Source organism: Mobula birostris, chromosome 6 (assembly GCF_030028105.1).
Source record: "Mobula birostris isolate sMobBir1 chromosome 6, sMobBir1.hap1, whole genome shotgun sequence".
NCBI lineage: Eukaryota > Metazoa > Chordata > Chondrichthyes > Myliobatiformes > Myliobatidae > Mobula > Mobula birostris.
The window spans coordinates 129,405,337-129,427,669 of NC_092375.1; the positions used below are offsets into that span (position 1 = coordinate 129,405,337).

Below are 22,333 nucleotides of genomic sequence, written 5' to 3' on the forward strand. Positions count from 1 at the left end.
AACTGAACACTATGATGAGGGAGAGGGAGAAGTGGAGAGTCCGTCACCGTGCCTGACGCCGACCCCCGAGGCCTGAGTCGACGTAGTAGTAGTAGAATGAATGATTTCAATACTGTATTTGTACAGTACTGTACATATTGATTTCAATATGTAACTCTTTTTTTAACATAATTTTTATTGAGTTTTTTAAGTGATTACATAGAAAGATGATATCAACCCTCCCTCCTCCCCTTAACCCTTCCCCCCCAATATATACCCCTAGCTGAAAAAAAAGAAAAAGAAAAAAGAAAAAAGAACTGCCTGGATATTGGAAGGTTTCTACATGCTCCATGGGATTCAAAATAAGTTTAGTATATTTATTTAATACTTTCCCCAAGGGACCAACATCTTTATCATCGGAGCAACTAAATATGCCATTCTATCTTTTGTAAATATGGGCGCCAAATATTCAAAGATGTATCATATTTATCTCTTAAATTATAAGTAATTTTTTCGAGTGGAATACAACTAGAAATTTCATTATTCCAACGATTCATACTTAAATACGAATCCGATTTCCAAGTAACTGTCAATATGTAATTCTTGATTTGCCCAAAATGCTCATGAATACCAGTAGAGCTGGGGTGGGAGGAATGGTCACAAGACTGGCAGAGATTCACATGGCCCAGAGTCTGCAAATCACAGGATGGGGGAGCTGACATGGGGATTAGGAATTTTGGAGATAAAAACTGGAATGCTGTAAACACTCAGCAGGACATGTTGCAACCGTGAAGAAAGAAACAGAATTAACTTTTCAGATCAATGACTTCCATCAGAAACTTCAAACCACTTGATTTCTTTCTCCACAGATACTGCTTGACACACTGAGTATGCCAGCCTTTTTTGTTTTCTTTATTTCAGGTTTCCAACAACTGCAGATTTAAAAAAATTGTGGGAATTGTTGAATTATTTTAGTGCAGGGTGTGGTTCAGAAAAGCAAAAACATAGATGGACACTTTACTTCACTTACCGTTCACCCAGACTGGCTTGGAAATGACAGATACATCTACACAACCAAGTCCAAATTCCCCAGCAAGTCTCCAACCAAGGCACTGCACAGGGAAGAACATCACCCACTGAAGTCTGACAGAAGTCTCATTGGGGTCATAAGAGTGGCTCATGACAAAAACAGCCCACACAAATTTTCAGAATGCCATAAAACAACTGACAAATACTGTAAACAAGCAGGCTTGTGCACTTGAACAGGCACGGATATGTTTATCACTTAACCAGTGTATGTCCCTTTTCTAGGAATTCAGTGAGGTCGGTCTGTTATGACCTCCTCCTTCGAAATCCATGATGATTTTTCTTTCATTTCTTTTACGTCCTTTTCTTTGAAATATGGTTCTGCTACTGTTCGAGCCTGATCTGGGCTGATTGAGCGATCTGGCGCTTTGTTGCCTCCGAGGGTGTTTCCAGCAAAGGGTGAGGGCTCAAGGCCAAGATGCCTGGAGATGGGGTGCAAGTCTATGTTCGGCTCTATTTCTCACCGATCTTGCCAATTAAAGTGTCGAGGAAGATTGGGATCATTCAGGCAAGTGCGGATGACAAGCAGGTGTTCAGCGCCATCTACAAGCCTCTCGCTTGCTCGCTGCTCCAGGAGGAAGGTGCCTGTGTTCGAATGGTCTCTCTCTCTCCCTCTCTCTCTCCATCAGTGCTGTTGCAGTCCCGGGTCTTGGGCAAGGTTTAGTCTACATGGTTTGTGGATTCGACTCTGTAGTTCATGTTATGATGTGCTTCTGGTTTCTGGTTGCTCCTGTTTTTGTTGCTATTTTAGGTGCTTTGAATCAGGGCGGCCTGCAGGTAGCGAACACTGATCTGAACTGAATATGTTGGACTATTTCCATTTTGTGTTTTATATTCTGTGTTTTTCACCCATTATATTTTGTTGCTGTTTCTGCGATTTGTATTTTTTGAGCGTGGGGGCAGGGAATTGATGGTCTCCTTTGAATGGGTTTCATGGTTTTCTTTGTTTTCGTGCCTGGCTGTTTGGAAGATGAATCTCAGGGATTTATACTGCAAACATACTTTGATAATAAATGTACTTTGAACTTTGAACTTTTATAACTCAATTTTTTTTTAAATTACATCCATGAGCTAAATAAAAATTCCCTCCCCAGATACATTGGCTAATTATTGTAAATTTGTGTCCTGAACTTAAAGATACTTCTGCCGATGGAAACAGTTTCTTCTTATTTAATCAACTGAAACCCTGCATAATTTTACATTACTCTATTAAATCTTAACTTCTCCACTCTGATACAAACAGCCCTAGTTTCTCCAATCTCTCTACATAATTCATTACAGGTTATCATTCTGTTAAATACTCAACTTTCAACAAACAATAATTTGGCTTCAATCTCCCAGGGATTTTGCAGAATGGCTATTAACATCAGAAAACTATATTAGGAGTGGGTTTGAATACTTAATATTCAAAATAATTAACATTGCTCCAGCATTAATTTAGAACTTATGTTCTCGAAAATTTACATTTTGTCACATAATGAAAGAAAGTTCATGAAAGTATACTTCCCTAAATATGAAAGAAAGATTTCAGACAAACAATCTTCCATGACCTGCAGAAGAATGATTGAACGAGGGCTTGTTTTAATTGCAGGTGTCATTAGTGACAGCAGTACACATTCCAATAATACTGTGCAGCATTTAAGATCTAGCACTTGGGTTGAGGAACATTTTATCCTTACAGTACTGGAGTGTCATATTAATCAGATCTGCTCCCCCTAAACAATATCATCATCATCATGTGCCGTGTCATATTGGTGAGCATGATTGTTCTATGCAAATTTTTCTACAGAAGTGGTTTGCAATTGCCTTCTTCTGGGCAGTGTCTTTACAAGACTGGTGACCCCAGTCATTATCAATACTCTTCAGAGTTTGCCTGGCATCAGTGGTTGCATAACCAGAATTTATTATATGCATTAGTTACTGATACGACCCGCCACCATCTGGTACTATGGCTTCACGTGGCTCTGATCAAGGGGCTAAGTAGCTGTCCAGGGCTGACCGGCAGGCCAGCATAGGGAAGGAGTGCTTTACACATCCATTGGTAAAGATATATTTCCACCCCACTACTCAACTAAACAATATGTCCTATTTGAAATGAAATGGAATTGCATTCCACCAATCCCTTCTCACTCCATAACCTTACAGTTACACTAAAGCAGGGGTCTATTCAGCCCATTGTGTTTAGGCTAGGTCCCAGAGCAATCTCATCAATCTCATTTCTCACATTTTCCTGTAACCCATAGTTGTCCACGTGCTTTTAAAAATGGACTGCATTAGAGTGGCAGAGCCGCTCAGCTAGTTGAGCCATTGCCTCATAGGTCCAGTGGCCCATATTCGATTCCGATCCTGATTCTCTTATGCACATATGTGGAGTTTGCACATTTTTTTGTGACCACGTGGGTTCCCTTCTGGATTTTGCCCACTTTGCAAAAACATGCAGGTTAGTAGGTTAATTGACTACTGTAATTGCCTCTCGTATGTAGTACAGAATCTGCAAAGAACTAATGGTCAGGTTGGGGAATAATGTGAGATTAGTGCAGGGTTAGCATAAATGATGCTTGATTGTCAGTGGTTTGAAAAGCCTGCTTCCATGCTGTATGACCATATAGGTCAATCAGGGCGCAGTTCAGGGCATACTTCAAGTACTTGCACTGGTCATGCTTTGCGCCTATCACCTGCTTTATCTGAAAGGGTGCATCATTACCCTTGTTATCAGCTAATGCCAAAAGGCTGGACATCTGAAATAAGAACAGAAAATGCAGTAATACTCTGCAAGTCAGGCAGCATCTATGGAGAGAGAAATTATACAGCTTAATAGCCTTTCATCAGAACCAGGAAAAGTGGATAAAATAATTGTGCTAACGTTCCAGGCAGGGGGAGGGATGGAAAGAAAATAGGCAATAACTCGGAGAATGAATGACAAAGGTGTTTATCCGAGCACAGCAAGAGTGGTAAAAGCTTTTTAACTGAAGGTTATCTGCCTGGAGAATACGTAAATAGAAGAAGATGAAAATGGAGAAGAAACAAAATGTTGCAACTGCGAGATTCAGATTTATTTATCACATGTACATCAAAATATGCGTGAAATGTGTCATTCGGGTTAACAACCAACATACCTAAGGATGTGCTGGGGGCAGCCCGCAAGTTTTGCCACACATTCTGGCGCAATGCTCAGCAGAACAACACAGAACACAACAAGCACCAAAACCACAAAAGCAAAAAAAGTCTTTTTCCTCCCTCCCATACACACACACACACACGCACTTCAGGACAGTCTTCCTGGCTCCAGTCTCCAGACATCAGCCATTAGGCTCTGAATTCCAGATCGACCTTCAAACTTTGAGCTTCAGTATCAACTGTTGGATGATGGGACCCAAACATCAGGCTCGAACTCTGGGCATGCCGACTCACCGATCCTCATGCCTCATTGTGCCCCCCTGGACCCACTGACCTGGGATAGTCCAACAACCACTGACATCCTCCATCATACATCCATGTTGCTGGCCTTTGAGAGCAGAGTGGATGCCTGGACTCCAGTTTGTCTTTGCCCCATGTCTACATCACTGGACTCCGAATGCAGGGTATAGGCCTGATCTCTAACTCATTGTCCCTAAACCCTAACTCCCCTCCCTGTCCCAAAAACCATCCTAATGAACGTAAGAAGCACCCAAGTCTGAGCCACGATCTCGGCAGAGACTACAGCTCACCGCCATCTTGACTGGATAAGAAGATAAAATACTGCCATTGGTTGATTATGAAATGCTAGTTGGAAAACATTTGTGGAGAGCAAAAAATTCAGTTACGATTAGAGGTTGATGACCTTTCATTGAACTAGCCATTCTGATAAAAAAAAGTGGACAATCTGAAACTGTCAAATTCATCCCATGACCCCAAGGGTTACAATGTGCCAAGGAGAGGTGTTCCTCATCAAGCTTCTGTGGGGGTTTTTGCAAATGTGTAAGGGGCCAAAGTCAAGGCAGCTGTGGGAAGGAGAATTAATGATGAGCAAAAGGGTCATCTTTCTGGGTTGAACAACAACTTTCTGCAATCTGCTCAGATTCCTCCAACATCACCCACAAGGTAAGCATCAAATGCATGGTGTGGCAGTGTAGCGGCTAGTGTAATGCTTTACAGGCTGCCAGCAGTGAGACTGGGGTTCAATTTCCTCCGCTGTCTGTCTGTTCTTCCTGTGACTTGATGAGTTTCCTGCCACATTCCAATAATGCACAGTTAGGACTGGTGAGATGCAGGCATACTATGTTGGCACCGGAAGCATTGTGACCATGGCCAGCACAATCCTCGTTGATTTGATTAGATGCAAACTACACATTTCACTGTATGTTTTGATGTATTTGTAACAAATAAAGGTAATCTTTTTAAAAACAATGAAAGCTGTACACCAAATTGGAAACAGTACAATTGAATTGTTATGTCACCTGGAACAGGGGTTTAGATCTCAGAACTGTGGGGAAGGGAAGGGGTCCTATGATTACATATGAAGCATTGTGAAAAGGGTAACAGCAGTTGGTGGAGATTTCGGGTGGACTAGGGAGTCACTTAGGGAGTGTCCCATTGGTATGCTGATGGGGGAATGCTCTGGTGGTGGCATTATATTACAGGGGCTGGAAGTTATGGAGGACTGTCCATTGAATATGGATGCTGGAAGGCAAAGTACAAGGGGAACTCCACCCTTACCCTCATGGGAGGAGAGGGAATAAATGAAATCCGTCCTATTGAGAATCCTGGAGGAGAAACCATAGTTATGTTTTTTTACTTATATGGAAGGTGCCATTATCAGTACAGAAACAATGGAGCCAGAGAAACTGGGAGAATAGGACTAAGTCATCGCCAGAAGCAGAATAGGAGGGCATTTCGTCAAGATAACTGTGGGTGTCAATGGTCCCATAATGGATATTGGTTGTAAACTTATCCTCCAAGTTAGAGGAAGAGGAAGCAAGAAAGGAAAGGGAAGAATCAGAAATGGAGCGTGTCAGAGTGAGAGCACAGCGAAAATTAACAGCAAAGGTAATGAAAACATTCAGCACTGGATGAGAGCAAGTAGCTTATTTTTCCCATGCATAGCTAGAACTTCCATTTGGAGTAACTGAGTGCCATTAGAAGAGTTTTGTTCAATGTAAGAATGAATTCAGCAAGGGAAAGGAAGATTAGTTGGGTTTCTATTGAATGATGAAGCACAGGTTCCTCAGGCCATCCTTGAATGGGATGGAAATGTCAATGGATAGGCTGTCCAGGCTGAAAGTAAGTTTGCTGGTACCAATTTTTGAGTCAATATGTTTTCAAGCACTGTAGAAATATCTTCTCAAAATAGACAGCAATGGGTACAAAAAAATACCATCTGCAACTCTTTTCTCAAGGAAAGAAGAGTTGGCTAACAGACACTGAACATGCTAGCTCCTCCCCTACCCCAAGTGCATCCTTTTTTAAAAACTGCATATTGCAGAGCCCTAATATTATTCTTTATTTTTCTTCTGTGTGAATATTAGATGCCGTTGTTATCTTTGAGCAAGCTACCAATTACTTACTCAAGCAAATTGAGTAAAGGAAAAGATCCGTAATCACAATACATTTCAAAGAAAATACACAACAGATTGAATTATCATAGTAAGTAAGGTCAAAACAGGCCTTCTTAGAAATGACACAAGTGCAAGCAAGAGAAGCAAGCTCAAGGTGATTATTATGATGCAGATAATGTGCTAATGCATCTGGAAGAATCAGCTATTGATATAATAATGGGTACTTTCTTCTGCTTTGAACTGGAAGATAATGAATGCAAATAACCTTTGCTTGCATTGGTGACAAGATTTTAATATGACCACATTATTAAAAAGAAATACATTTCTTCAATAACCGCAGTTATTTATTTTTAGAGAGGTTTTCTTAAGGATGAAACTCACTGAATTCACTAATTAGAAAGAAGCTTCCATGAAGTTCTTTGAAGGTATACAAAACATAGTGGATTAATAATTGTGTGACAAATCCTGAAAATATCATCCTTCCTTCCAAGTCATTAACAATTAGTTAGTTCAACTTACAGACTTAATCAATTTCTTATTTTAAAAAATAAATAATAATGTTACTTTATATTCTTCTACTCATCACTTGCCTCACCACGTGAGTGGTTCTGTCTCAGCTACTATTAGAAAGCAATAGTTTGGTCAAAATCAGGTTGCAAGATCGTGGAGACATTATTCTCACCTCAGAGTTGCTCCATGCTTTTCTTTTGAAACGCATTTTAACAGCAGAAGTATGAACCTCTGGGACTGTGTGGACATTATCCTCCCCCAACCCCCTGTTTAGCTGTGCAGAAGTTCTGAGTCCATGAGTTTATCACTTACTCTGAGTGGAGTATATTACTTACATATAATTAACTTTAATGCACAATAAACAGATACTGTCCTTTATAAAATTAAGACAGAAGCAAAAATTGATCACATCCTAGGAACTGAAGCACTTAAAGGAAATTGATTCAAACTTTTAAGAACCATCACACAACCGTTACCTTCCCCCACATTCCAGAAAGAAAAGAAAAAAAATTAATGGAAGATAATTTTGATGTCCATGGTCTTAAAGGGAGCTCTGGCATTTGATCAATCATGCTCACATCCATTTCATCTAGTTGCTGTGAGAAACAGCAACAAATGCACTTTCAGAAATTCAGCATCTTCCAGAAGAGCAGCAGTTTCTCAGGATAGTGATGCAACTGTAAATGAAAGGAGGCACAGGAGCCACACTGAAAAGGTCAGAGTCAAACCACTGAGTGAGAGCGCCTATGCAAAAGACCAACAAAGATTGCAGGCATGTTGTGAATCAATGCTACCTTATGATATGAGCTGAGGATGAGGCTATTTATGGAGCATACTTGGTCAGAGGCAATAGATTTGCGCATCAAAAGAAAGGATCGGGCAATAAATAGAAATACTGAACTTAGCGAACGGTAGGACACGAGCCGCTGCTTCTTGAAGCCTCTCGGGTATGGAGAATTGAAGGCCAAAAGTAATCCAGAAGATGAGAAAAGCACAAATGAGAATTTGGAGAGGCTGAAGGCAAGAATATCACCTTGCACGAGCTCCTTTACCAACTTGAAACCTACTTTTCACTGGTTGCAAAAACACACAGCTGACAAAACCTGCACGGCTATGATAAATTACTGTATGATAAAGTTGATCGCATCACATCTCAGCTTTTCAATGCACCTTCATGCATCAACGTGCATAATATGTCTACAGGAGTGCAACTAGGAATAAAGCAACATAAAGATGCACGGTGCAGCAGCATAGCAGTTAGCCTACCACTGGCACAGCTCCAATGACACAAGTTCACTTTTGCTGTATGTTCTCTTCATGACCATGTGGGTTTCCTCAGGGTGACCCGGTCTCTCCCCACATTCCAAAGACCTAATTGGTCAGGTGGGTGTAATTGGGCAGCGTGGGTTTGTTGGGCCATTCTGTACCTCTAAATAAATAAAGCACTGAAGCTCATTTCTAAAGAAATATAACTGGGAAATAAGAAGTAATACCCTGTTATAGGACCGACATGGTTAAACTGGAAAGAGTGCAGATAAGATTTATCAGTATGGAACGAAGACTAGAGGAACTGAGTTGTGAGGAGAGGTTGGGAAGTCTTGGTCTTTATTCTTTGGAACAAGGAGGATGAGAAGCGATCACATAGAAATGTTTAAATTTTTGAGAGGCAAAGATGAGATGGATGGGAGCATAGTTAAGGCTGAGAGGGGAAGATTTTAAAGGGATCCAAGGGGCACCTTTTTCACACAGAGGATGGTGAATATATGTAATGAGCTGCAGAGGAAGTGGTTGAAGCAGGTATAGCAGTAGCATTGAAGAAGCACGTGGACAGGTACATGCAGGGGCAGAGCTTAGAGGGCTACAGGCCAAGGGGAGGAAAGTGGGATCAGCTGGGGTAAACACTGTGGTCAGCATGGACCAGTTGGGTGATATTCATACTGCATTGCTCTGTGATTTTATGACTAATTGTAAACTTTGTTTATGATTAAATCTCACTAACCGATATTAGTTCTAATGTACTGGGTCTTTCTTTTGTTACATTTAAAATGGCGATTTTGTTATGTTAATCTGGGGAATGCGGCTTTGTTGTGTTTTAACGCTGCAGAGAGTTTGTGCTAACAGTTTGTTTTACTTTAAAATGATGATAACAAGGTTCTATTAGCCAATGGGTGGTTATGTATCGTTTTGTTTTCAGATGCCATGCTGTATGATTTGACTGTGGACTGGGTTTTGGCGGGGAGTCAGAGGAGAGACGAGGAGGATGGCGGACGTGCGGAGAGGCTCCGGTCGATCACTCAGGGTGGTCCCGAGCCATGAGTCGACAGAATTCCGGTGGTCGTCTGACGTCGAATTGAGCTCCAACGGTAGCGCGCAAAGAACTTGGACTTTGATAAGTGTTGGCACCTTTTTTTATTCATTACTTTCCTCTCTGTATCAAATGTATATTAATATCATAGAATTAGTAATATCTATAAAGTGTATTTGTTAAAATTTACTGGGTGTGCTGGCTGATGATTGATGTTTGTGGTTGATTCGGGTGGCGACTGACCCTGAGGGGAGTGTTGAAGCAGGTGCTGGGCGGGATTTCCCCTAAACATACACGAGCCAATATAACGGAACGTTACACTAATATCTACTTAGAGGCACTGGAGACAATAGTATGTTGCCTATAATGGCCTAACAGAGACCATAGAGTCATTGAGTACCACAGTACTTACACAGGACCTTCTGCCCAACCAGTTCATCATGCTAACCAGCTAATCGCAACTTCCTGTGTTCTTCCCATATCCCTCCAAGACCCAGTCATGTACCTATCCAAATGTCTTTTAAAATCATACTATTGTACCTGCCTCAATTTCCTCTGGTATTTCATCATATACTCACCACCCTGACAAAAGCTTCCTTTTTATAAGAAGATGACAGGCATTGATCATGTGGATAGTCAGAGGCTTTTTCCCAGGGCTGAAGTGGCTGCACGAGAGGGCACAGTTTTAAGCTGCTTGGAAGTAGGAACAAAGGAGATGTCAGGGGTGTTTTTTTACGCAGAGAGTGGTGAGTGTGTGGAATGGGCTGCCAGCGACGGTGGTGGAGGCGGATACGATAGAGTCTTTTAAGAGAGTCCTGGACAGGTACATGAAGCTTAGAAAAATAGAGGGCTATGGATAACCCTAGGTAATTTCTAAGGTAAGTACATGTTCAGCACAGCTTTATGGGCCGAACGGCCTGTATTGTACTGTAGGTTTTCCACGTTTCTATGTTTTTTTTCAAAGTTTCCTTGGTTTTAGACTCCTTTACCTTGGAGAAAAGATAGTTACCGTCCAATTTACCTATGTATTTTGTAATTTTAAACATTTTATAAGCTCATCCCACAATTTCTTGCATTCCAGGGAATAAAGACCTAGTCTGGCCAACCTTTCCATGAAACCCAGGCCATCTAGACTTGACAACCTCCTCATAAACATTCTCTGTACTCTGTCCAGTTTAATCACATTTTTCCGATAAGGGAGTAGCCAGAACTATACACAGTTCTCCAAGTATGGCCTCACCAAGGTCCCACATAACTGTAATATAATGACTCAGCTCCTATATTCAATGCTCTTCATGATGTGGAAGTAACTTTGTTATTTTAGAATAATCTTTATTCATAATAAATACAAATATGAAAGAAAATTTGAACACAAAAAGATTTATCTTCTTTGATGTCATTTAGATAATACATTCAACAAAGTTAACATTTTTTAAAAGTGATAACATCATAGCTACTCATTTTCCTTCCTGGGGTGATAAAAAATTTTGAAGTTTGAGGGGCTACACCACCTAACCTAGTCCCTCCAGTGTGGAGTAGTACTATGACCCTTAGGCTGTGGCCCATTCCTATGGCGCTTTTCTGATGGGAACATCGAGCTTTAGGCCACCCATAAGACCATAGATATAGGAGCAGAATTAGTCCATTTGGCCCTTCAAGTCTGCTCCTTCATTTTGTCATGGGTAATCCATTTCCCTCTCAGCCCAAATCTCTCGATTTTTCCCTGTATCCTTTCCTGCTCTGACTAGTCAAGAATCTATCAACCTTTGCCTTTGACTTGGCCTCCACAGTTCCCTATGGCAATGAATTTCATAGATTCATGACACTCTGGCTAAAGACATTCCTCCTTATCCCTGTTCTAAATAGACATTATTCTGAGGTTGTGTCCTCTGGTTTTAGACTCCCTGGCCAGAGGGAGCATCCTCTCCAAACCTACTCCGTCTAGGCCTTCCAACATTTGATAGGTTACAATGAGGTCACCCCTCATTCTTCTGAACTCCAGTGAACAGAGGCCCAGAGCCATCAACTTCTCTTCTTATGATAAGCCTTTCAATCCCTGAATCATTTTTGTGAACCTCCTTTGAAGCCTCTCCAATGTCAACACTTCCTTTCTTAGAACCCAAAACTGCTCACAATACTCCAAATGAGGCCACAGCAATGCCTTATAGAGCCTTGAACATTAAATCCTTGCTTTTACATATATTCTAGTCCTCTCGAAATAAATGCTAACATTGCATTTGCCTTTTTCACCACTGATTCAAAATGCAAATTACCCTTTAGGGAATTGCACGAGTCCCTTTGCATCTCAGATTTTTTGAATTTTCTTTTCATTTAGAAAATGATCTTCACTTTCATTTCTTCTATCACGGTGCATGACCATACACTTCCTGACATTGTATTCCATCTGCCACTTCTTTGCCCATTCTTCTCATCTGCCCAAGTCCTTCAGTATCCTCTCTGCTTCCTCAACACTACCTGCCCCTCCACCTACCTTCCTATCGCCCGCAAACTTGGCCACAAAGCCAACAATTCCTTCATCCAAACCACTGATTTATAATGTAAAAAGATTCGATCCAACAAAGACCCCTGTGGAACATCACTTATTACTGACAACCAATCAGAAAATGCTCCCTCTATTCCCACTCTTTGCTTCCTGCCAATCAACCAAAGCTCTATCTATGCTAATATCTTTCCCATAATACCATCGACTCTCAACTTGTTAAGCAGCCTCATGTATGATGCTTTGTCAAAGGCCTGTTGAAACTCCAAGTATACAACATCCACTGATTCTCCTTTGTCTATCCTGCTTGTTATTTCTTCAAAGAATTCCAACAGATTTGTCAGGCAAGATTATCCCTAAAGAAAACCATGCTGACTTTGACCTATTTTCTCACGTGCCTCCAAAGATCATTGCCAGAGGCTCAGCAATCCTTTGCCTCCCACAATAGCCTGGGGGTACATCTCGTCCAGTCCCAGAGACTTTTCCAACTTGATGCTTTCCAAAAGCTCCAGCACATCCTCTTTCTTAATATCTATATGCTCAAGCTTTTCAATCCACTGTAATTCATCCCTACGATAGCCAGGATCCTTTTCTGTAGTGAATACTGAAATGAAGTATTCATTGAGTACCTCCGCTATCTCCTCCAGTTCCATACACACTTTTCCACTCTCACACTTGATTGGTCCTATTCTCTCATGTCTTATCCTCTTGTTGTTCACATACTTGCAGAATGTCTTGGGTTTTCTTTAATCCTGCTCGCCAAGTCCTTCCCATGGCCCCTTCTGGCTCTCCTAATTTCATTCTTCAGCTCCTTCCTGCTAGCCTTATAATCTTCTGGATCTCTATCATTACCTAATTTTTTGAACCTTTCTTTTCTTTTCTTCTTGACTAGATTTTCAACAGCCTTTGTAAACGATGGTTCCTGTACCCTACCATCCTTTCCTTGTCTCATTGGAACATACCTATGCAGAACACCACGCAAATATCGCCTGAACATTTGCCACATTTCTGCCGTACATTTCCCTGAGAACATCTGTTCCCAATTTTTGTTTCTAAGTTCTTACCTGATAGCTTCATATTTCCCCTTACTCCAATTAAACGCTTTCCTAACTTGTCTGTTCCTATCCTTCTCCAATGCTACGGTAAAGGAAATAGAATTGTGATCACTATCTCCAAAATGCTCTCCCATTGAGAGACCTTACACCTGACCAGGTTCATTTCCCAATACCAGATCAAGTACAGCCTCTCCTCTTGCAGGCTTATCTACATATTGTGTCAGGAAACCTTCCTTGACATACTTAACAAACTCCACCCCATCTAAACCTCTTGCTCTAGGGAGATGCCAATCAATATTTGGGAAGTTAAAATCTCCCACCACGACAGCCCTGTTATCATTGCACCTTTCCAGAATCTGTCTCCCTATCTGCTCCTCGATGTCCCTGTTACTATTGGGTGGTCTATTAAAAACACCCAGTAGAGTTGTTGACCCTTTCCTGTTTCTAACTTTCACCCACAGAGACTCAGTAGACAATCCCTCCATGACTTCCTCATGTTCTTCTGGAAGGATAAGATCAAGCATCACACATCTGTCATAGAATTTATCTGGCTGGATGAGTTGAATTTCCAGTTAATGACTAGGGCAAGAAGGAGACCTCTAGGAAGCAGAACCATCAACACATTCTAGATAGACATATCGGCATGTTTCTGGGCTTGTGAACAGAACGCCTCTGCGTATCGCTTCAGTTTCTTCAATATATTCGCATTATCATCACAGTCACACATAACAGAAGATATAAGGCCATCTATTCCAGTATTTCCATTCTGAGTTGCAGCTTGCTGACAGCTGTTAATTAAAGGCAAGTATTTGGTAATGAGACAACTTAAGAAAAAATATCTTAAGCTGTTAATAGACAAACCGAAGAATTAAAACTATTTCTCTCAGAATTCAGTACCAAAGAGTACCTAATTAATTCCATGTAACCATCATCATTGACAGTTAACAAACTGATCAGTATTCATTTGACTTATCACAAGCCTCATGAACTTTTTATTCCACCCAATTAGATGCAATTATTATCACCCTCATCTATTCAGTAGACGCCCCACAGTTTAAATAATAAAGGTCTGAGATTAGCCAATGCAAAGTAGTGAGGCACAAGAGCCTGCAACCCTTTTTTGGATAATTAGTGCATGTCTTTATCACAGTTTCATCACCCAATGAACAGGAAGGTTGAATGCCAGTTAGATATTATTTTATTAAATGGATACTTAGTTGATTAATCACCGACAGAAAGTGGAAACGTGAAAGTCAATCAAAAAGATTGCTTAGTTGCTTCTTTCATGAAATGCTGGAGGAATTCAGCAGCCCAGGCAACATCCATGGGAAAGAGTACGGTCAGCATTTCAGGCCAAGACCCTTCAAAGGACAGCAATGTGGATGGGTGATGAAAGACATCCAGAATCTACACCTCCACTCCATGCTCAGTGGCCTATGATGTGGACATAGGGCAAAGGACATCTGGATTTTCGGCCTCCATTCCATGATTGAAGAACATGGCACAAAGGGCAAATGTGGATATCGGGCTCACAAGCACTGTGGATAAGGAGCAGTGAGGACATAGATAAAGTTCAAAGTAAATTTATTTTCGTAGTACATACATGTCACCATATACAGCCTTGAGATTCATTTTCTTGCAGGCATACTCAATAAATCCATGATAGATAATAATCATAATAGAATCAATGAAAGATCGCACCAACTTAGGTGCTCAGCCAGTGTGCAAAAGTCAACAAACTGTTGAAATACAAACAGAAAGAAATAATAACAATACCTAAATAAACAATAAATATTGAGAGCATAAAATGCAGAGGCCTTGAAAGTGATTTTATAGGCTGTAGGAACATTTCAATGATGGGGTAACTGAAGCTGAGTGAAGTTATCCTCTTTGGTTCAAGAGCCTGATGGTTTAGGGGTAGTTACTGTCCCTAAACCTGCTGGTGTGAGCCCTGAGGCTCCTATATGTTCTTCCTGATGGCAGTGGTGAGAAGAGAGCATTGCCTGGGCAGTGGGTGTCCCTGATGACGGATGTTGCTTTCCTGCAGCAGTGCTCTGTGTAGACATGCTCAATGGTGGAGAGGGTTTTACCTGTGATGGCCTGGGATACATGCACTACTTTTCATAGGAGATTACATTCAAAGGCATTGGTGTTTCCATACCAGGCTTTGATGCAGTGAGTCAATATATTCTCCAATACACATCTACAGAAGTTTGTCAAAGTTTTAGATGTCATATGAATCTTCGTAAACTCGTAAGGAAGTAGAGGTGCTGCTGTGCTTTCTTCGTATTTGCACTTATGTACTGAGTCCAGGACAGGTCCTCTGAAATGATAAAACCGAGGAATTTAAAGTTGCTGCCCCTCTCCACCTTTGATCCTATTTCAGGAGAGGGTACCAGAGGTCCATGAGCCAGTAGTCATCAGAGGATCAGAGGTGGAGAGGGTCAGTAACTTTAAATTCCTGTGTGTCACTATCTCAGCGGACCTGTCCTAGACCATCATATAATTATTATTGCGAGGAAAGCACGACAGTGCCTCTACTTCCTCAGGAGTCTGTGGAGGGTCAGCATGTCATCAAAAACCCTGGCAAACCTCTATAGATATGTGGTGGAAAGTGTGCTGACTGGCTGCTTTATAGCTTGGCATGAGACCAATGCGGAAAATCCTACAAAACTTTGTTGATTCAGCCCAGAACATCATGGGTAAAACCCTCCCAACCATTGAGCACATCTACATGAAACGTTGCAGTAGAAAAACAGCATCCATCATCAAATGCCTACAGAAAAAGAATCTCAGGATTGTGTATGTACTCTGATAATAAATTTTACCTTGAACTTTGATCCTCCAATGGTTTCCTCCTCCTGAAGTCAATAATTGCTAACATTGAGTAAGATGTTGTTGTTATGGCACCACTCGGCCAGATTTTCAATCTTTCTCCGACATGCTGATTCATCACAACCTTTGACTTGACCTACGGCAGTGGTGTTGTCAGCAAATTTGAATATGGCATTGGAGCTGTGCTTATCCACACAGTCATAAGTGTAAAGAAAGTAGAGCAGGGAGCTAAGCACATAGCCTTGTGGTGCACCTGTGATGATGCAGATGGTGGAGAAGATATTGATGCCAATCTGAATTGACTGGGGTCTGCAAGTGAGGAAATCGAGGATCCAACTCTATAAGGAGGTATTGAGGCCAAGATCTTGACTTTATTGATTAATTTTGAGGGGATGATGGTATCAAATGCCAAGCTGTAGTCAATAAAGAGCATCCTGATGTATGCATCTTTGCTGTTCAGATATCCCAGCATTGAGTGAAGAGACAATGAAATGGCATCTGCTGTGCACCAGTTGCACCGGTAGGCAAATTTCAGCGGATTCATGTCGTTTCTCAGGCAGGAGTTGATATTTTTCATCATAAACTCTCAAAACACTTCATCACAGTGAATGTAAGTGCTATGAACGATAGCCGTTGAGATAGGTTACCATGTTCTTCTTAGGGACCGGAATAAGTGAACCTCTGCTTGAAGTCTCACATCAGATTGCCAAAGAGAAAAGTTAAAGATCTCAGTGAACACTCCTGACAGTTGATCAGCATCCCGTCTGGGCCGGATACTTTTCATGTATTCACCCTCCTGAAAGCTGCTTGCACATCGGCCTCAGAGATTGAAATCACAGTGTCATCATGGGCAGTGCGATTTTGTAATGGTTCCTCCATGTTTTGGTGATCAATACGAGCACAGGAGGTACTGAGTTCATCTAGAAATGAGGCCCTGTTGTCACCTATGTTGTTTGATTTTACTTTATATTAGGTGATAGCATTCAAATCCTGCCATCAGTCAATTCGTGGATCTGATATCCTTGCCAGCAGCGGGTACAAGAGCTGGTATCCCCCAGGAACATGTGTTGGTGAGTCTGGAGCTTGTGGCCTGGAGTTCGGGGTTCCGTCAGTGCCTAGACCTGGGGTTAACAGCAAGGATCAAAGTCTGAAGGTCAACCGGAAGTTGAAACCTGATGGCTGAAGCCCAGATTCTACGAGTCTGAAGACCGCTGAGGAAGTTGGAGACCCATTGTCCACTGGTGGCCTGGAGAACTCTCCTGTGGTTGGAGGACAACCAGAGGAGAGCGTTAGTGGGTGGGAGAGAAGAAAGGGCTTTGTTTTGATGCTATTATTTTGCTGCTTGTTATGTTCTTTTTTGTTCTGCCGAGCATTGTGAGCGTGCTATGTCAATTCTGGAATGTGTAGTGACACTCGCCCCCAACACATGCTTAGATTCTGTTGGGTGTTAACGTAAACAATGCATTTTACTCTATGTTTTGATGTACATTGTGATAAGTAAATGAATCAGAATCTGTGACAATGAATTCCACAGATTCTTTTTCTGTAGCTTTTACAATTTATGCCGCATAGTTATTGTTTTGCCTTGTTCTACCTCAATGCAGTTTATTTGAACGGAGCAAGACAAGCTTTTCACTGTATCTTCATACTGTAAATGAGACAAGAAATAACTTACCAATACCTTCAGCTGAAGACATTTCTCCTCATCTCAGCCCCGAGCCTCATCAGTAATTTATTGTGACTCCATGGAAATATGAAAGGAGTGACAATTCAAGGTTGGCCCGAAGTTACTTGTTACTTCCTGTGAATAGTTACAGACTGAACACTTTTCTCATCCACCTCTGAATTTCCCAACCAGACCTCATTAATTAAGTACATCATGATAACTCCACAACTATGTATCAATAGATCAAATAGCAAGAGATTCTACTGGGTTCAAGAAGCTCTTGCAATTGTGTTTCATCCAACTAATCATTGGACAAAAGTAGGATTTATTTAAAATTTATCTAATTTCATCTCCCCTCCAATGCTGGGACTACTGGCCATTGTCTCATCTTGTATCCTTTGTATACAGGAACATCTAGACCTCTGCTGATCTAACACATCAAAACTCAAAGTAAATTTATTAATACATCAGACTGACTTCCCTCTCCAGTCTCAGTACAGATGCAGGTTCTCAACCCAAAGCATCAACAACTCCTCCCCCTCATACAGTTGGTTCTTGGCCCGCTGAGTTCCTCCAGCAGTTTCCAAATGTTCAAAGTAAATTTATTACCAAAGAATGTATATGTCACCATATACTACCCGAGATTCATTTTCTTGTAGGCATTCACAATAGAACAAAGAAATACAGTAGAATCAAAAAAAATCTACACACAAAGACAGACAAACAACCAATATGCAAACGAGACAACTGTGCCACATTCAATGATTATCTTGGAGAAGTCTAGAAGTCAGCAGATACCAAGTGTTGTCGGTTAATAGCCATCGAGAAAGAAGAAAGCTATGAAGCGATCTGATTGCCCACCAGGTTCCATTTTCATCCTCCCCTTCAACCACCTGTTCCACCTGATTTTTTTGTCCTTCCACTGAACACCCATCTGCTTTTATCTCTCAGCTCTACCCACTCTTCCTCCATTTGCCCATCATCCTTTATCCATTTGCCACCAGTAATCAACAGGACCTCAAGAAATGCGGCTACGATCTGCGCAGAGTCATCAAGGCAGCAAAACAACAATACAGGTACAAGATTCAGACTCAACTCTCCACCAACAACACATGCAGCTTATGGCAAGGTCTGCACACCATCGCAGACTTCAAGCTAAATGCAGTGGAGTTTCTAACATCGCTGCCTCTCTCCCAGATGAGCTAAATTATTTTTACACTCGATTTGATGTTGCCAACACTGAGTCCCTAAGGAGACCTACAGCTGATGCGACCAGCAGTTTGGTCATCTCTGAGGCTGAAGTACGCAGGTGTTTCCAACAAGTGGACAGCTGCAAGGCTGCAGGAGAGGACGACATCCCAGGGCGGGTACTCAGAGTATGTGCAGCACAACTGGCAGGTGTGTTTACCGACATTTTCTCTCTCCCTCTCCCAGTGTAGAGTGCCTTCCTGCTTCAAAACATCCACCATTGTTCCTGTACCTAAAGAGACCAAGGTAGCATGTCTGAACAACTGGCGTCCTGTCGCACTCACCTCAATAATAAGTAAATGCTTTGAGGGGCTGGTCAAGGATTACATCTGCAGCGTGCTACCACCCACACTGGACTCCCTACAATTTGCCTACCAACATAACCAATCAACAGATGACGCAATAGCCACAGCTCTACACCCCATCCTTACACATCTGGAGAAGAAGGATGCTTATGTGAGAATGCTGTTCTCGGACTACAGTTCAGCATTCAACACCATAAATCCCTCCAGCCACAATAAGAAACTCAAAGACCTCGGCCTTCACCCTGCCTTGTGTAGCTAGATCCTGGACTTTCTGTCAGATCACTGGCACCTCACCTCTGACCCCTGACCCTCAACACAGGTGCCCCTCAGGGCTATGTCCTAAGCCCCCTCCTTTACTCTCTGTAGACCCATAACTGTGTCGCCACCCACAGCTCCAGTCTGCTAATTAAATTTGCTGACAATACTACACTGATTGGCACAGTCTCAAATAATAATGAGGCAGTCTACAGAGAGGAAGTCATCACCCTGACACAGTATTGTCAAGAAAACAACCTCTCCCTCAATATCGCAAAAACAAACAAGCTGGTTGTGGACTACAGGAGGAATGGAGACAGGCTAACCCCTATTGATATCAATGGATCTGGTGTTGAGAGGGTGAACAGCTTTAAGTTCCTTAGCATAAATGTCACCAAGGATCTCACGTGGTCTGTACATACCAGCTGTGTGGTGAAAAAGCACGACAGTACCTCTTTCACCACGGATGGTTGAAGAAGTTTGGTATGGCCCACAAATCCTAAGAACTTTCTATACAGGCACAATCCTGACTGGCTGCACCTTTGCCTGGTATGGGAACTGTACTTCCCTCAATCGCAGGGCGCTGCGGAGAGTGGTGCGGACAGCCCAGCACATCTGTAGATGTGAACTTCCCATGAGTCAGGACATTTACAAGGACAAGTGTGTAAAAAAGGCCTGAAGGACCACTGGGGACCTGAGTCATCCCAACCACAAACTGTTCCAGCTGCTACCATCTGGGAAGTGATACCGCAGCATAAAAGCCAGGACCAACAGGCTCCGGGACAGCTTCTTCCACCAGGCCATCAGACTGATCAATTCATGCTGACACAACTGTATTTCTATGTTATATTGTTGTACATACTATTTATTATAAATGACTATAAATTGCATATTGCACATTTAGATGGAGACGTAACTTAAAGATTTTTACTCCTCATGTATATAAAGGATGTAAGTAATAAAGTCAATTCAATTCAAATCTCCTTGGTCTAGCTATCACCAACTGGTCCATCTCCTCTTTATACCATCTACCTTAGTCCTGACACAGGGTCTCAACCCAAAACATCAACTATTCCTCCCCCCTCATTGATGCTGTGTAATCCATGGAGTTGCTCCAGCAGTTTGACTCTTGCTCCATATTGCAGCATCTGAAATTCCTTGGGTCACCTGAACACAAGGATACTGCCAGACCAGGAGCCAACAAAGGTTAATAAACCAAGTAGCACACACAAAATGGTGGCAGAACTCAGCAGGTCAGGTATCATCAATGGAAAGGAATAAAGAGTCAATGGTTTGGACCGAGGTGCTACATCAGGGCTGGAAAGGAAGGGGGCAGAAGCTAGAATAAGTAGGTGGTTGAAGTCGGGCAAGCTGGAAGATGATAGGTGAAGCCAGGTGAGGGGAAGGGTAGGTGGGTGGGAAAGGGAGAGGGGAGTGAGAAGCCAAGAGGAGTGAGCTAGAAAAGTTAAAGGGCTGAAAAAGAAGGAATTTGATAAGAGAGGAGAGTGGAGAAAGGGAAGGGGGAGGTGGACCAGAAGGAGGTGATAGGATGGTATTGAGAAGATATAAATAAGGAGTCTGAATGTCAGAGAAAAGATATTGCTAATGAAAGACAAAATACCAGTCACTAAGCATTATAGGCAGGGATTTGCCACTGTTCTGGGAATTCCAATATGCTTGACTATCAAAGAGCCAGATATGGAAGCGTACCACAATCTTCATAGAGTGAGCTTTAGCCCTGAACAACAGAAGACAAGGTCACAGGTGAAGAATCAGAGGACTTGCTACTTTCAGTGAGGCTTCGCTGTGAAAGGAAAGTGAATGGTATGTGGCATATGGGAATCTAAAACTGACAACAAATATTGCATCAAAGGACACAAGTAAAAAATCACATACAGTATTTAAAACGTTCACTTTTATAGCACCTTGTCTAAATAAGGAGAGTTTCAGTCCATTTACGCCAACTTTGTTCTTTATTATTGCATACAATAATTCATGAAAATATGCTTTAGCATCTCCCTGTATTATCCACAGGAGCACAGAATTTTCCTGAACGACTTTTAAAACAAAAACACAGGCAAAAAGCATGAAAAGAACCTGCAAAGAGTATCGTATAATGCAGAGTTCAAATTCAGTACATTAGCAATGTAAAACTCAACACACTGGGAAGTTGTACACTTCAAGGATGTAAAAAGAGGAAAGTCATAAAAACCGATAACAGCACAGGTACAGGCAGCAATGGCAATGCATCAACATCAGTTTATGAGACAAAAATGACTTGATCATTGGAAGAATAACTTGTCAACAAAACCACGCGAGGAAAAGGAAACAAACAATATCTTTCATCTGTTTTATAATTTTCTCATTTAGCTTTTGCCAACAAGGTGTGAGTGTGTGTAATGAAACCCCATCCCCACTCTCACAAACAGCACATTTTATCATGTTGCAACACCTTTAATGGCACTGACGTTTTTGGTTGAACAGCGGTAACCGTTTGATAGGCAAAACCAGCCACTCTTCAGTCCTAATGTTGCTTGAAGCTAGTGATGTAGAATGCAGACCAGCTCTATGAGTTCATTGTGTTTTTTGTTACTACCCAACTAAACTATTCCATTCCCCTCTTAGTTGCCCTGCCAACTTCCATCCTCTATCAAATAAAACTTAATCAAAGTTCTGCTTTCGACAGACAAAACCTATTCACTGTATCTTTGTGCTCACTGGTTAAATTTGATCCCCAGACTGTAACAGGGCAAAGTTCTAATCTTTGCACGGTAGCATAATGGTTAGTATAATGCCATTACAGCACCAATGATCACTAACCACCAATCAGGGTTCAATTCCCGCCACTGCCTGTAAGGAGTCTGTATGTTCTCCATGTAACCATATGGGTCTCTTCTGAGTGCTCCAGTTGCTTCCCACATCCCAAAGGTGTAGAATTAGGATCAGTGAGCTGTGGGCATTCTATGTTGGCGCCAGAAGCACAGCAACACTTTCAGGATGCCTAGCACAATCCTCGTTGATTTGATTAGGCACAAAATGACGCATTTGACCATCC

General features: G+C 41.8%; 1 protein-coding gene and 1 long non-coding RNA gene across 10 annotated transcripts in view; one reads left to right on the forward strand and one right to left on the reverse strand.

The window, feature by feature from the left end:
- The window catches only part of LOC140199361 (uncharacterized), a 38,565-nt gene extending 29,061 nt beyond the window's left edge, over positions 1–9,504 (forward strand). Inside the window, exon 3 of the long non-coding RNA XR_011886405.1 lies at positions 9,304–9,504. This is a non-coding gene — a long non-coding RNA (uncharacterized lncRNA). The remainder of the gene's footprint in view (positions 1–9,303) is intronic.
- LOC140199358 (partitioning defective 3 homolog B-like) overlaps positions 1–22,333 on the reverse strand; it is a 1,206,993-nt gene that overhangs the window by 447,249 nt on the left and 737,411 nt on the right. The gene's annotated exons all lie outside the window — the stretch shown is intronic.